At 51.1% G+C, this 13,016-nt stretch overlaps 1 pseudogene; it reads right to left on the bottom strand.

Moving 5' to 3' along the window:
* Positions 1-3,766: 3,766 nt before the first annotated feature.
* Positions 3,767-5,267, bottom strand: LOC118631818 (annotated as a pseudogene).
* Between the last annotated feature and the right edge of the window lie 7,749 nt (positions 5,268-13,016).

Genomic DNA, 13,016 nt, shown 5'->3' on the forward strand with positions numbered 1-13,016 from the left:
CCCCCTCTTCAGGGGATTGTCAGTCTGAACTCCACTTCCACATCTCTGGGACTACCCCATTCCTCACATTGTTATATTCATTATACTCCACAAATAAGTGAGATCATGTGATATTCGTCTTTCTCTGCTCGGCTTGTTTTGTTTAGGATAATATTCTCCAGGTCCCTCCTTGTCATTTCTAAGGATAAGAGATCTTTCTTTCTTATAGCTGCATAGTATACTCCATTGTGTATATGTACCACAGCTTTTCTATCCATTCATCTACTGATGGACATTTGGGCTGTTTCCAGATCTTAGCTATTGTAAATAGTGCTGCTATGAACATGGGGGTGCATATATTCTTTCTGATTGGTGTTTCAGGCTTCTTAGGATATATTCCTAGAAGTGGGATCACTAGGTCAAATGGAAGTTCAATTTTTAATATTTTGAGGTAATACCATATTGTTTTCCATAGTGGCTGCACCAGTCTGCATTCCCACCAGCAGTGTACTCGAGTCCCCTTTTTCTCCGCAACCTTGCCAACACTTGTTGTTTGATGATTTATTAATAGCGGCCATTCTGGTAGGTGTGAGCTGATACCTCATAGTTGTTTTAATTTGCATCTCTCCGATGATTAGTGATTTTGAGCATTTCTTCACATGTCTCAGCCATTTGTATGTCCTGTTTGAAGAGGTGTCTATTTAGTTCCTCTGCCCATTTTTTAATTGGGTTCTTTGTCTTTCTTTTGTTGAGCTGTATGAGCACTCTCTCTATATTGGAAATCAACCCCTCATCTGATATATCGTTGGTAATTATGCTCTCTTATACAGTGGATTGCCTTTTTTTGGTGGTTGTTTCTTTTGCTGTGCAGAAGCTTTTGAGTTTGATGTAGTCCCATGTGTTCATTTTCTCCTTTGTTTCTGTTGTCTTAGGTGTTGTATCAGTGAAAATTCTGTTGCATATGATGTCTAAAAATTTTTGCCTACATTTTCTTTTAGGATTTTTATGAATTCATGAGTCACATTTAAGTCTTTTATCCATTTTGAGTTTATTCTTGTGTATGGTGTAAGTTGATGGCCTAGTTTCATTTTTTTGCATGTAGCTGTCCAATTTTCCCAACAACGTTTATTAAAGAGGCTGTCTTTACTCCACTGTATGCTCTTGCCCCCTTTGTCAAATATTAATTGAGCATATTGTCTTGGATCCATTTCTGGGATCTCTATTCTGTTCCATTGATCTCTCTGCCTATCCTTGTGCGAGTACAAGGCTGATTTGATTACAGTGGCTTTGGAGTATAACCTGAAATCTGTTAATATGATCCCTCCAACATTGTTCTTGTAAACAATATGTCAGCTACTCTGTGTCTTTTTATCAGAGCATTCAAACCATTCATATTTAAGGTGATAATTGACATGTACTTATTTATTGCCATTTTTGTTTAGTGTGGTTCTATTTTTCTTCCTAGTCCTCCTACTAATTATAGCTTGCAGTGCTGGTTTGGTGTTAATATATTTATTTAGCCTTTTTTTTGTCTGTGAAGCTCTTGATTTGACCTTCTATTTTGAATGATAGCCTCGTTGGGTAGAGTAGTCTTGGATTCAGATCCTTGCTTTTCATGACCTTGATTACTTCATGCCATTCCCTTCTGGCCTGTAGTGTTTCTGTTGAGAAGTCAGCTGAGAGCCTTATGGGGTTTTCTTTGTAGGTAACCTTTTGCTTATCTCTCTTTATTTTAAATAATGGAAGACAGTTTATTATTTTTTAAATCATCCCTCAACATCTCAACTCTTCGTAGAAATCAAATGCAAAACACTTACATTTTTAAATTAGCATATATTTAACTTTCTCACTCACAGCAATCTCATACAGAGACACACACCGAGGAGGAGCATGGTCAGTGCATTTCCTAGTCCAGTCCATGAACACAGTATTTCTGTGATGACACAAACATAGGACTTTCTCTCCAAGACAGAGTTAGCCATCCCTGCTTTCGTCCACTGCATGAGTTACATGGCATCAGTTGGTACAAAGAGTTACTGTAGTGCTGGGGTGATCGGGAAATGGAAAACTAGAAAACTAGAGCTCTCAGGAGAGGGACAGGCATCGACACTTCTGAAACGTGGAAAGGAAGAACATCAAAGATGAATGAATGCCCCAGAACGGGGTGGTCTAAGTAATAAATTTGGTTGAAATTCAGCTTTATATACATGTTGAATATCTACATGTAATCTACTAGATATATATAAAAAAGCCATAGATTTGAAAAACCTTAAAATCACTTAACTGAGTTGGAAGAACACCAGCAAATTCACAGTGGCCTCAGGATTCAGCCAGATTTAAATTTGTTCAAGAGCTGAATACCTCCTTCCACCAGAAAACCCACTGCATGTAAATTCCTATAACATTCTGTACATCACAAACACTTATGGCTAGAATATATTATTATTTCATGAGGAAGTAGTTTTATTTTCAAACTCTTGCCCCACTCCTGCTCTGCACCCCAAAAGGAAAACCCAGGGGTCAGTCATTCACATGAGGAGTCTAAGGGGCCTTCGGGTTTGGAAGCGCTTGGGCTCAGCTGAGACTCTCAGGAGACACTGTCTGATGCGGGCACATGCCAACTCCTCCCCACTTTTAGTGCAAAAAGATCGCAAATGTTGCAGAGTCCTGGAAACGGGTGAAGAGAAGAGGACTGAGATGGAGGGGTGATGGGACTCCCATACGAGTTTCCTCCTGAAGCGAGACTCGGGACATGTGGAGTGTGAGGTTCACACTTGGCAAGTGGCAAAGACCAGGCTGTAGATCTGCAGGCAAGGTTCCTGACTTGTCGCGAGGTTGTCAGTCTGCAGGTGCACAGACCTCCCGGCCTGCACCAACCCCGAGGTGCACACTGGAGGTAGGTGTGTATTTCTTGTAGGGAAGACAGTGGCTTTCCACCAACTCAGGAGCAGCCTCCATTCCTCCTCTTCCCCCACACTCTCCGCTCTACCTTCGGGCCAGAGTGCGTGGAGGACACGACATGGAAGGCCTGAGGCCCTCCCTTGGAAGACTAAAGAACCCAGGGCATTTTTATAAATAGCTACACAACTAATGTTTTAACCACTTTAAAACACATAGCAAGTTGAATATTTATTTAAAAATAAACTTCAAAAATTATCTATTTACAGTACAGTAAGAAGGGCATGTGCAAACAACAGAAAGGGGGAATCAGTCCTGCTGTGGAAGGTCCACACTTCAATGTGCTGGAGCAAAGTTCACAAACACCATTGGCTGAACTGAGCTGTGGTGGCAACAGGATGACATTCAGCTAATACTGTATTGGAGGGGAGGGGGCAGCAAAGGGATGAGCCGTTGGAAGAGGCCCTGTGTGGCAGGAGGGCTCATTTCACAAGCCAACAGGCCTCTAGCTCGCCATTCCAGGTGGGCATTTGGAGGTGACCTGGAGGTCCCTTCCCAGTCCAAGTTGGCTTTGTGGGGGGAAGGGCAGATGTGGCAAGAGTCCCAGAGATAGAAATCCTCTTAAAAAAAAATAGGGAGTGGAGAGATTAGCAAAAATGAATCTCAATGGAAATGCCACCCTCTCCCTTATTAGGTGAAAAGCAGCCATCAACTGAAATAGGTCAGTCACTAAGTGAATGCCCACATGGTGCAGCCAACCCACATCCCCGGCACCTACATGGCCAAGTGCAGGTCTCTGCTTCCCAGGTCAACGCTTTGACACTTCTTCCCCAGGACACCAGAAAGGTCAGCGGTGTAGCCCTTGGAGCAGGGAGGTGCAGGGTCCAGTTTATCTACACACGAGATGGGAGAACTGGGTGCACTTGTAGTCCAGCTGGTTGTTGGGCATGAACTTGTGCAGCTCACTCTTTGCAGCAGGGGTCGTAAGGGTAGGCGCTGAGGCAGGCATCGCAGGAAAATTTGAACATTGGGTGCAGGTGTTGGTGGCACCCGAGCGGTTACAGAAGCTGCAGCGGGAGGTGGCAGTGGTGGAGGACTTGGACTTGGAGTGGAGGTGCGCCAGCTGAGTCTGGCCTGCATACTTTTCCCTCAGAGATGACCCATGGGCCAGGCTGTCGTGGGTGGAGGACTTGCCGGGGAAGGGACTGGGCTTGGAGGCTGGGGGACAGGGGAGCAGACTGTCGCAGCGCTGGCAGAGGGAGGAGCTGCGGGACAGGCCGCAGTTTTGGCACTTGGATAGGGCAGACTCTTTGGCGGGGGCCAGCGCTTGTGGTAGATGGAGTGGGCATCGTTTCTGACCAGCCACACATCGGGTCGCAGGGCGTCCTGCCTCCGGTAGGTGGCCCTAGGTTCTGAGTCTGTGTACAGATCCACGTCATCCTGAGCAGAGAAGTACGTGCCACGCAGCAGGCCAAGGCCAGTGCTGGGGGAGGAGGATGGAAGGTCATCAGGGCTGCCATGCGGGGAGCTGGACATGGCCAGGAGAGAGGGGGATGGGTGGATGATCTCGTCCTTGAGGTCATCTGCCACCGCGGGCTGCTTCCGCAGGCTCAAGGAGGTCTTCAGGGGCGGCTTCCGGCTCTGGCTCTCCCAGTAACTGTCGTAGGCGTCCACCGACCTTGAGAGTTTGGTCACACAGGGCTTGTAGTAGTCCTGGAGGGCCACTCGGGCCATCGAGGCTGGTAGGTGCTCTCGGCCCTCGACCCATCGCCGCAGGGCGTCCGAGCAGCCCCGCACGCCCTCCGCCCTGCTCTGGGCTCGCTCGCCACGTCCAGCTCGGAGTAGCCCTTGTCCTTGACTTGTGAGTGAATTTCCAGCATCTGCTCACACTCCACCTTGGCCAGAAAGAGTTCAAAGGAGACCATCTTCACCTGCAGGGTCTCCACCAGCTCCGTGAGCTTGTCTGCCGTCCCCAGCTCAGGCACGTAGCGGTAATTCAGGATGGTTCGGATGTCCTCTTCCAGTAACGCGGACTTGACGTACCAAACGAAGGGGCCCGTGTAGGTCTTGATGCTTCTGAGTTCCTTCTTCCATGGGTAGAGGAAGAGGCTGACACCCACCGTTTGCAGCACTGACGGCGATGCAGAGCCCGCAGGCTGGAGGAGCTCAGGGCAAGGGGCTCTCCAGCCCGCACAGAGCTGTGTCAGCTGAAGTCCACGAAAGGGGTCCAGCTTGTGCAGGCTGAGCAGAGTCGAGGCGGCCACCGCAGGATCCATCACGGCCAGGCCATTGCTTGCTGGGGGTGGTGTCCACGTTGCCTCATGGAACTGCACGTACTTCCGAAATAAGTCATCCTTATGTTTTGTATCCATTGAACTGGGTTCCCCCATGCGATCCAGGGACAAGGGGCTACCTTATCTCCTCCATGGCCTCTGGGTTAGAGGCAGGGACATGGCTAGAAGCACTAACATGTTGCCCACCTGGACCAGCGGAGTGCTCCTGTGCCTGCCGCCGAAGATGCCCAGCCGAAGGAAGCAAGAAGGAGCCGCTGCTGCAGCCGGAGCCGTCCTGGGTGGGCTCTCGCCGCTCCGCCGCCTGCAGGAGATGGAGCCCCATGCCCCCATCTCTTGCTGCCTGTAGGATTCTCTTTGTTTTTAATTTTTGGCATTTTAATTACTATGTGTCTTAGTGTGGGCCTGTTTGGTTCTTCTTACTTGGGGCTCTCTGTGCTTCTTGAACTTGAATGCCTTCTTCCTTCACCAAGTTAGAAAAGTTTTCTGTCACTATTTCTTCAAATATATTCTCTAACCCTTGCCCATTTTCTTCCTCTTCGGGGACTCCTATGATGTGAATGTTGTTATGTTTCCAGTTGTCCCACAGTTCTCTTAAGCTATCTTCCTGTTTTTTAATTGCTTTTTCTTTTTTGTTTTCTGATTGGTTGATTTTTTCTACCCTGTCTTCTAATTCACTGATCCAGTCCTCAGCTTCCTCGACTCTGATGGTTAATCCTTCCAATGTGTTCTTCATTTCTGCTGTGTCATTCTTCATTTCCACTTGGTTGGTTTTCACTGTTTCTGTATCTTTACTCATGGTGCTGATGTCCTTACTTATGCCGTTGAGCTTCCTCAAAATCATGGCTCTGAACTCTACCTCTGATAATTTTCTTAGCTGCATTTCATTGATCTCATCTTCAATAGAGTTCTCTTGTTTCATTTGGGATTTGTTACTTTGTTTCACCATTTTGGCTATCTCAGTGGGTTTTGAAGCCTGCCAAATTTTCCCTGTGGGTGTTGGTGGCTCCCTCTACTGGGTTTGGATGAGCCTGGGTGGGCCCACGTTAAACACCACTGTCAAGTCTTACTTTCCTTGGTAGATTTGCAAACCCAGGAAAGGTTCAGTTATCCTCTAGCTTTTTCCTGGTGGCTACTAGTCTTAGTTACTCAGTGCCTTGGACTGTAGCCCTGCTGTTCTGCATAAGAGGATTTCCAGAGGTGGGATAGATGCTGGTTGTTAATGAGCCTCAATTTGCATTTATTTGCCTCACCTGGGAAAGACTGAATCTTGCCGGGGGTGGGGGTGCTGCTATTCCCCACAGCTTGGGGAATGAGCACACTGGCCACCATCCTTTGTGGCCGCAGCTCCACAAAAACTCTGCATGCCCTCCAAATCTTGGGTGTCCCCAGAGTTCCAGCCCAGTCTGCCCTCCCTCTGCCGTAGCCCCCAGGAGAGTGGCTGTGGCTACTTTAGAGCTCTGTCCCAGCTCTCTGTGCTGTGGAGTGGGCTTGGTCTTTATTCCCCAAGGGCACTGCTCACAGCTAAGACTGCTGCTGTCTTTGGGCTCCCAGCCCGCCACCCTCTTGAGCCTCCACAGATCCTACCAGTGTCCCTGGTTATATGGTTCTGTCCTGCTGCTTTTCTGTTGCTTGTTTCCGAGGATTTGTCTTTATTTCAGTTGTAATTCCTGTTTGGTCCTGGGAGATTGTCTGTGTAGCTTCCACTCACTCCACCTCCCTTTTCACATCCTCTATGCCTATCTTGGGCACAGCTGGGTCACACAGGCCTCTCTGGTGCCCCCGAACCATGCAGGTCCCATGGGTAACTGGATGGCACAGTCCCTACTGGGTCACGCAGGCCTCCTTGGTGCTTCAGCACCTCACAGGTCCCGTGGGTAACTGGGTGGCACAGTTCCTGCTGGGTCGCACAGGCCTGTCTGGTGCTCCTGCACCCTGGAGGTCCCAGGGGCCGGCAGCTGGATTGCACCAGTCTCTCTAGGCCTCAGGCTTCCCACTGCTCTTGTGAGCTATTAGACCACACAGACCCCTGTGGAGCCCCAGGTCCCACTGCTGGCAGCTGGGGACTGCTGCTTTTCCATGGGGCTCAATTCCTGCTCAGCTTTTTGCTGTAGTTTTTGGGGATGGGTCTCAGCTACTGGTCTGTGCTTCTGTTGCCTGAGGATGGATGTCTGCTCCCCAGCCTCTGTTGCTGGGGGTATATCTGAATTCTGATTGGGCTGCTACTATGGGGGATGGTGCTGGGCTCCAGGCTGTCTGTGGCTTCTGCAACCTGCACCTGGGCAGCTCCACTACTGTGCACTGCTCTGTGTTGACACAGAGTGTCCACTGGTCTGATGGTGCCAGGTGCACTGGTGGGCTCAGGTTGCTGGGCCCTGGCCGCTCCCACTGCCTCCTCTCAGGGAAGACCCGGGATCTTTTATTTTTATTTTTTAATCCTCACCCAAGGACATTTTTTCATTTTTTATTCAGATAGAGCGGGAGGGAGAGAGAGGAAGTGAGAGAGGGAGAAACATCGATGTGAAAGGGACACATCGAGTGACTGCCACCCGCAAGACCCAACCAGGGCCAGGGACAAACTGCAACCAAAGTACATGCCCTTAATGGGAACCAAACCTGGGTCTCTCTGGACTGCAGGCCGATGCTCTAACTGCTGAGTCAAACCGGCCAGGGCAGACCCGGGATCTTTTAAAATGGTGGGACCTCCCCGCAGCTCAGGGAGAAGCGCCCTGAAGGGCCGCTCACCGTGGTAGCCGGTGCTCCGTCCACAGCACAGGGACCTTCTGCTGCATGTCTCTGCACTGCTCGGGTTTGGTTGTCCACCTTCACGTCCACTCACACTCTCTCACACACTCACCCTCCCTCCGGTCCTGCCTGCTGCCATCTCTCATGGGGTTTTGTTTTGTTCTTCTTTCTTTTCATTTTCAATTGGTTGATTTTCATTGTTTTTATATCTTTACTTATGTTGTTGAGCATTCTTATAATCATTACTTTGAACTCTGCACCTTACACCTTACTTGTGTTCTTTCCATTTAGCCCTTCTTCTGGAGAATTCTCTTGTTCTTTCATTTGGGATTTTTTTCTTTGTTTCATCATTTTGGCTGTCTGAGCAGGGTTTTGAGCCTGCCAAAATCTCCCTGTGAGTATCAATATTCCACAGATTGTAGCTCCCTTTGCTGGATTTGGATGAGTATGGAAGGGACCCAGCTGAATGCCAATGTCTAGTAGACTAGTAGACATTCCTGAGTAGAGTTGCAAGCCTGGCAAAAATCCAATTATCACAGAGCCTCTGCCTGCAGGCTAGCCTGTTAGTCTCAGTAACTTAGTGAGCCTCAGGTAGTAGCCCTCAGCTGAATGAGAACTCTCCCAGGTGGGTAGGGTAAGAAGTTTTACAGTGGGTGAGGCAATTGCCCTCCCCTCCACCCCCTCACTGCCACACTAAAGCTGCTTTGAGCAGGAAACTGCCTGAGAAAGATGTTTTCTGCAGTGTGGGAATGACTCACACAGAGACCTAGGCAGCTGTCTTCCCAGCTAGGTCCCCAGAGCCATGAAACCCATCAACTGCAAGCCAGGCCCAAGGCTCTAAGTACCCAGAGACCCATCAGTGCCTGCAGGCTGGCTGGTGGTCTCTGACAGTTAAATAGCCTCAGGTTGCAGCTCTGTGCTAGGTGTGTAGGCTTTCAGGCAGCAGAATGAAATTCCAATGGGTGGGGAAGTTGCTTTCCCCAACCCTCTGGGTTAAAGCCATTTTGATGGGAAGAGTCTGCATGACAAAAATGGTTTCTGTAATGTGGGGGGATAAATCAGGATGAGGCTCCGATAGCCTCCTTTCCAGCTCTTTCCCAAGCGCCACAAACCCCCGATTCTCCTTCTGCAGTTCCAGTCCAATCCGCCCTCCCACTGCTGCTGCCCAAGTTGAGTGGCTGTAGCTGCAATTTAGTGCACTGGCCTGTCAGGTGGGTGCCTGTGTTCCCAGAGCCTCTCCCTGCCAGACAGGACCTCTGCTCTGGTGGTTTTCACAGCCAGGTCTTATGTGGGTGCCTTTCCCTGTTCTGTGCTGGGGAGCCCTGTGCTGAGGAGCCCAACCTGTCATGGGAAACTTCTCACAGCTAAGATGGTCTTCACCTGCTGCCTGTGGGAGCCCAGCCAGCCCTCTCATGCCTCTGCAGCTCCTACAGAGTAGAGAGGGCTTGACTTGGGCTCCTCCGTACATCCCTGGTTCTAAGAGTTCTCTCCAGCTGGTCTTCAGTTGATCATTCTGGATGACTTTTCTTTTTAGTTTTAATTCCAGTTTGGTTCTGGGAGATGGTCAGTGTTGCTTCCATTCACTCTGCCACCATTTTTCCAGTCCCAGACCAGTCATTTCTATCATGTCATGCCTGAGCCGAGAGCATGTAAATAGCTCCCTCTGCCCTACAATTGGAGTTAAAGCCCCTGATGTGGGCCACAGCTTCTATTTCCATCTTGTTCCAGTTGCTGCTTGAGCCTCACCTCTCTCTCTCTTGCCCTCGGCATCCCTGGTGCCAGCTCCATGGAAGCTCTTCCAGAGTCTGGAATCAAGAGCTTTCTCACCATCCTGCTTGAGAGACCTTTCCTGCATTTTTCTTAGCCTGAGACACCTATCTCTACTCCACTTTATTGTCCGTCTTTGTGTTAGGGCTCTCCTGAGAAACAGAATCCATAGGATGCACAAGTGTGTGTTACATATGATCATTATTATAAGGGACAGCCTCCCATAATCATGGAGGCTGAGAAGTCCCCAAGCCTGCAGGTAAACAGAGGCCCAGGAGAGCTGATAGTGTCAATTCCAGTCTGAGCCCAAAGGCAGGAGAAGACAGATGCCCCAGCTCAAAGGCCATCGGACAGAGAAAGTGAATTCTCCTTTGCTCTGCCTTTGTGTTCTGTTCAGGCCTTCACTGGATTGGATGAGGTCCACCCACATGATTGGATGCAGGCCACACACATGATTGGATGAGGCCCACCCACATGGGGGAGGCATCTGCTTTGTTCAGTCTAGGTTCAGATGTTACTTCATCTAGAAACATCCTCACAGACACACACTCAGAGTAATATTGAACCCAGTATCTGGCCCCCGTAGGCCATGTTGAACCATTTCATTCTGGTTGCCTTGTACTGGAGACCAATGGCCACGCCCCAGGTCTTGATGAGATAGATCTTACATTTTCACCTGTGTCCACAGAGCCTGTTTCCTCCCCTGGAGCACCTGCAGCGCTGGGTCCTCACTGCCCATTTCCTCCCCCGGAGCACCTGCAGCGCTGGGTCCTCACTGCCCGTTTCCTCCCCCGGAGCACCTGCAGCGCTGGGTCCTCACTGCCCGTTTCCTCCCCCGGAGCACCTGCAGCGCTGGGTCCTCCCTGCCCGTTTCCTCCCCCGGAGCACCTGCAGCGCTGGGTCCTCCCTGCCCGTTTCCTCCCTCGGAGCACCTGCAGCGCTGGGTCCTCCCTGCCCGTTTCCTCCCCCGGAGCACCTGCAGCGCTGGGTCCTCACTGCCCATTTCCTCCCTCAGAGCACCTGCAGCGCTGGGTCCTCCCTGCCCATTTCCTCCCTCAGAGCACCTGCAGCGCTGGGTCCTCCCTGCCCGTTCCTCCCTCCGAGCACCTGCAGCGCTGGGTCCTCCCTGCCCGTTTCCTCCCTCGGAGCACCTGCAGCGCTGGGTCCTCACTGCCCGTTTCCTCCCCCGGAGCACCTGCAGCGCTGGGTCCTCACTGCCCATTTCCTCCCTCAGAGCACCTGCAGCGCTGGGTCCTCCCTGCCCGTTTCCTCCCTCGGAGCACCTGCAGCGCTGGGTCCTCACTGCCCGTTTCCTCCCCCGGAGCACCTGCAGCGCTGGGTCCTCACTGCCCGTTTCCTCCCCCGGAGCACCTGCAGCGCTGGGTCCTCACTGCCCATTTCCTCCCCCGGAGCACCTGCAGCGCTGGGTCCTCCCTGCCCATTTCCTCCCCCGGAGCACCTGCAGCGCTGGGTCCTCACTGCCCATTTCCTCCCCCGGAGCACCTGCAGCGCTGGGTCCTCCCTGCCCGTTTCCTCCCCCGGAGCACCTGCAGCGCTGGGTCCTCACTGCCCATTTCCTCCCTCAGAGCACCTGCAGCGCTGGGTCCTCACTGCCCATTTCCTCCCCCGGAGCACCTGCAGCGCTGGGTCCTCACTGCCCGTTTCCTCCCTCAGAGCACCTGCAGCGCTGGGTCCTCCCTGCCCATTTCCTCCCTCAGAGCACCTGCAGCGCTGGGTCCACAGAGCCCGTTTCCTCCCCCGGAGCACCTGCAGCGCTGGGTCCTCCCTGCCCGTTTCCTCCCCCGGAGCACCTGCAGCGCTGGGTCCTCCCTGCCCGTTTCCTCCCCCGGAGCACCTGCAGCGCTGGGTCCTCCCTGCCCGTTTCCTCCCCCGGAGCACCTGTAGCGCTGGGTCCTCCCTGCCCGTTTCCTCCCCCGGAGCACCTGCAGCGCTGGGTCCTCTCTGCCCGTTTCCTCCCCCGGAGCACCTGTAGCGCTGGGTCCTCACTGCCCGTTTCCTCCCCCGGAGCACCTGTAGCGCTGGGTCCTCCCTGCCCGTTTCCTCCCCCGGAGCACCTGCAGCGCTGGGTCCTCCCTGCCCGTTTCCTCCCCCGGAGCACCTGTAGCGCTGGGTCCTCACTGCCCGTTTCCTCCCCCGGAGCACCTGTAGCGCTGGGTCCTCACTGCCGCTGGCTCAGGCCCTGCACAAGTCCACCTGTACCCCTCCCACCCTGCCTCTGTTGTTTCTACTTAGGGGCTCCAGTTTCATACTTAGGACATGTTTCATAAATATCCGTTGAATGCCTGTGCTATTCTATTAACCTTTAACTTGAGTCCTCACTGGTCTCAAAGCAGTGTAATTATTTTAGCTTGGTTGCTTGCACAAAACCAACATCCACTCCTGGCCAATTATGACTGAATATATATGTAAGAATACTCCACATTTTGGTTTCATTAACTTCCCCTGGGATTTAGACACTAGCGGCACTCAGTCCGTGGCTTAGATATTTTATGCTGATTAGAACTGGGCTCCCTTGTTAGCATTCTCCGTGTGCTCTCCACCAGGGAGAGGGCGTTTGGTTTGCTGTTTCCAATTAGAAAGCAGCACAGGGAAGGGTCTGAGCCTCATGCTGGCCTGCAGCCTCTGTTCTGTCTCCGTGACTGACTTCCAAAGACTCAGCATCTGGAAAATGACCCGGCACAAAATTACTGCTAAAAATTGCCAGATGAGTCAACATGAATAAGTCCAAAAATTATTTTGGTCACAGGTTTCTTTGACAGTAATTATATTTACTTCTGAAAGGTTTTTAAGACTATAAATGAGTCAACAAACTCAAATTGAGTGGAGTTGACATTGACTGAAAGTCTCCTGTACTTCTTACTGATAGAGCATCAGTGTATCTGGGAGCAAGTTTATCAGAGCTTGTTCCTTCCTGCAGCCTCACTTCCTCCTTGTTTCACAAGCACTTACCATGTGCCAGGCACTGTCCTGAGTGTTTGACATGCACCATTTCATTCCATTTTAACAAGATACAGCCAGCTCTTCACTTTTGACAAGAAAAAATCTGTCTGATGCATATTCCGTACCGTGTCCAAGCCCACAGAGCTCAGTGGGTGCACAGCCTGCCCTGGCCTCTGGGTTTCTCTGATGTGAAAACCCAGTGATCCTGTTCAGCTTTAAAGTGCCTGGGATAAAGTCAGTGTCCACTAAAGGTGATTTCTTTCCACTTCTTGTCCTACAGAGTTTCAGATTTGCACACCACAGAGGGTACGAGGGTTAGGGGTGCATGGCAGGGTGATAATCACCCGCCCATTCTGTCAACTGTGTCTTTTCCTT

Source organism: Molossus molossus, unplaced genomic scaffold (assembly GCF_014108415.1).
Source record: "Molossus molossus isolate mMolMol1 unplaced genomic scaffold, mMolMol1.p scaffold_m16_p_16, whole genome shotgun sequence".
Classification (NCBI taxonomy): Eukaryota; Metazoa; Chordata; class Mammalia; order Chiroptera; family Molossidae; genus Molossus; species Molossus molossus.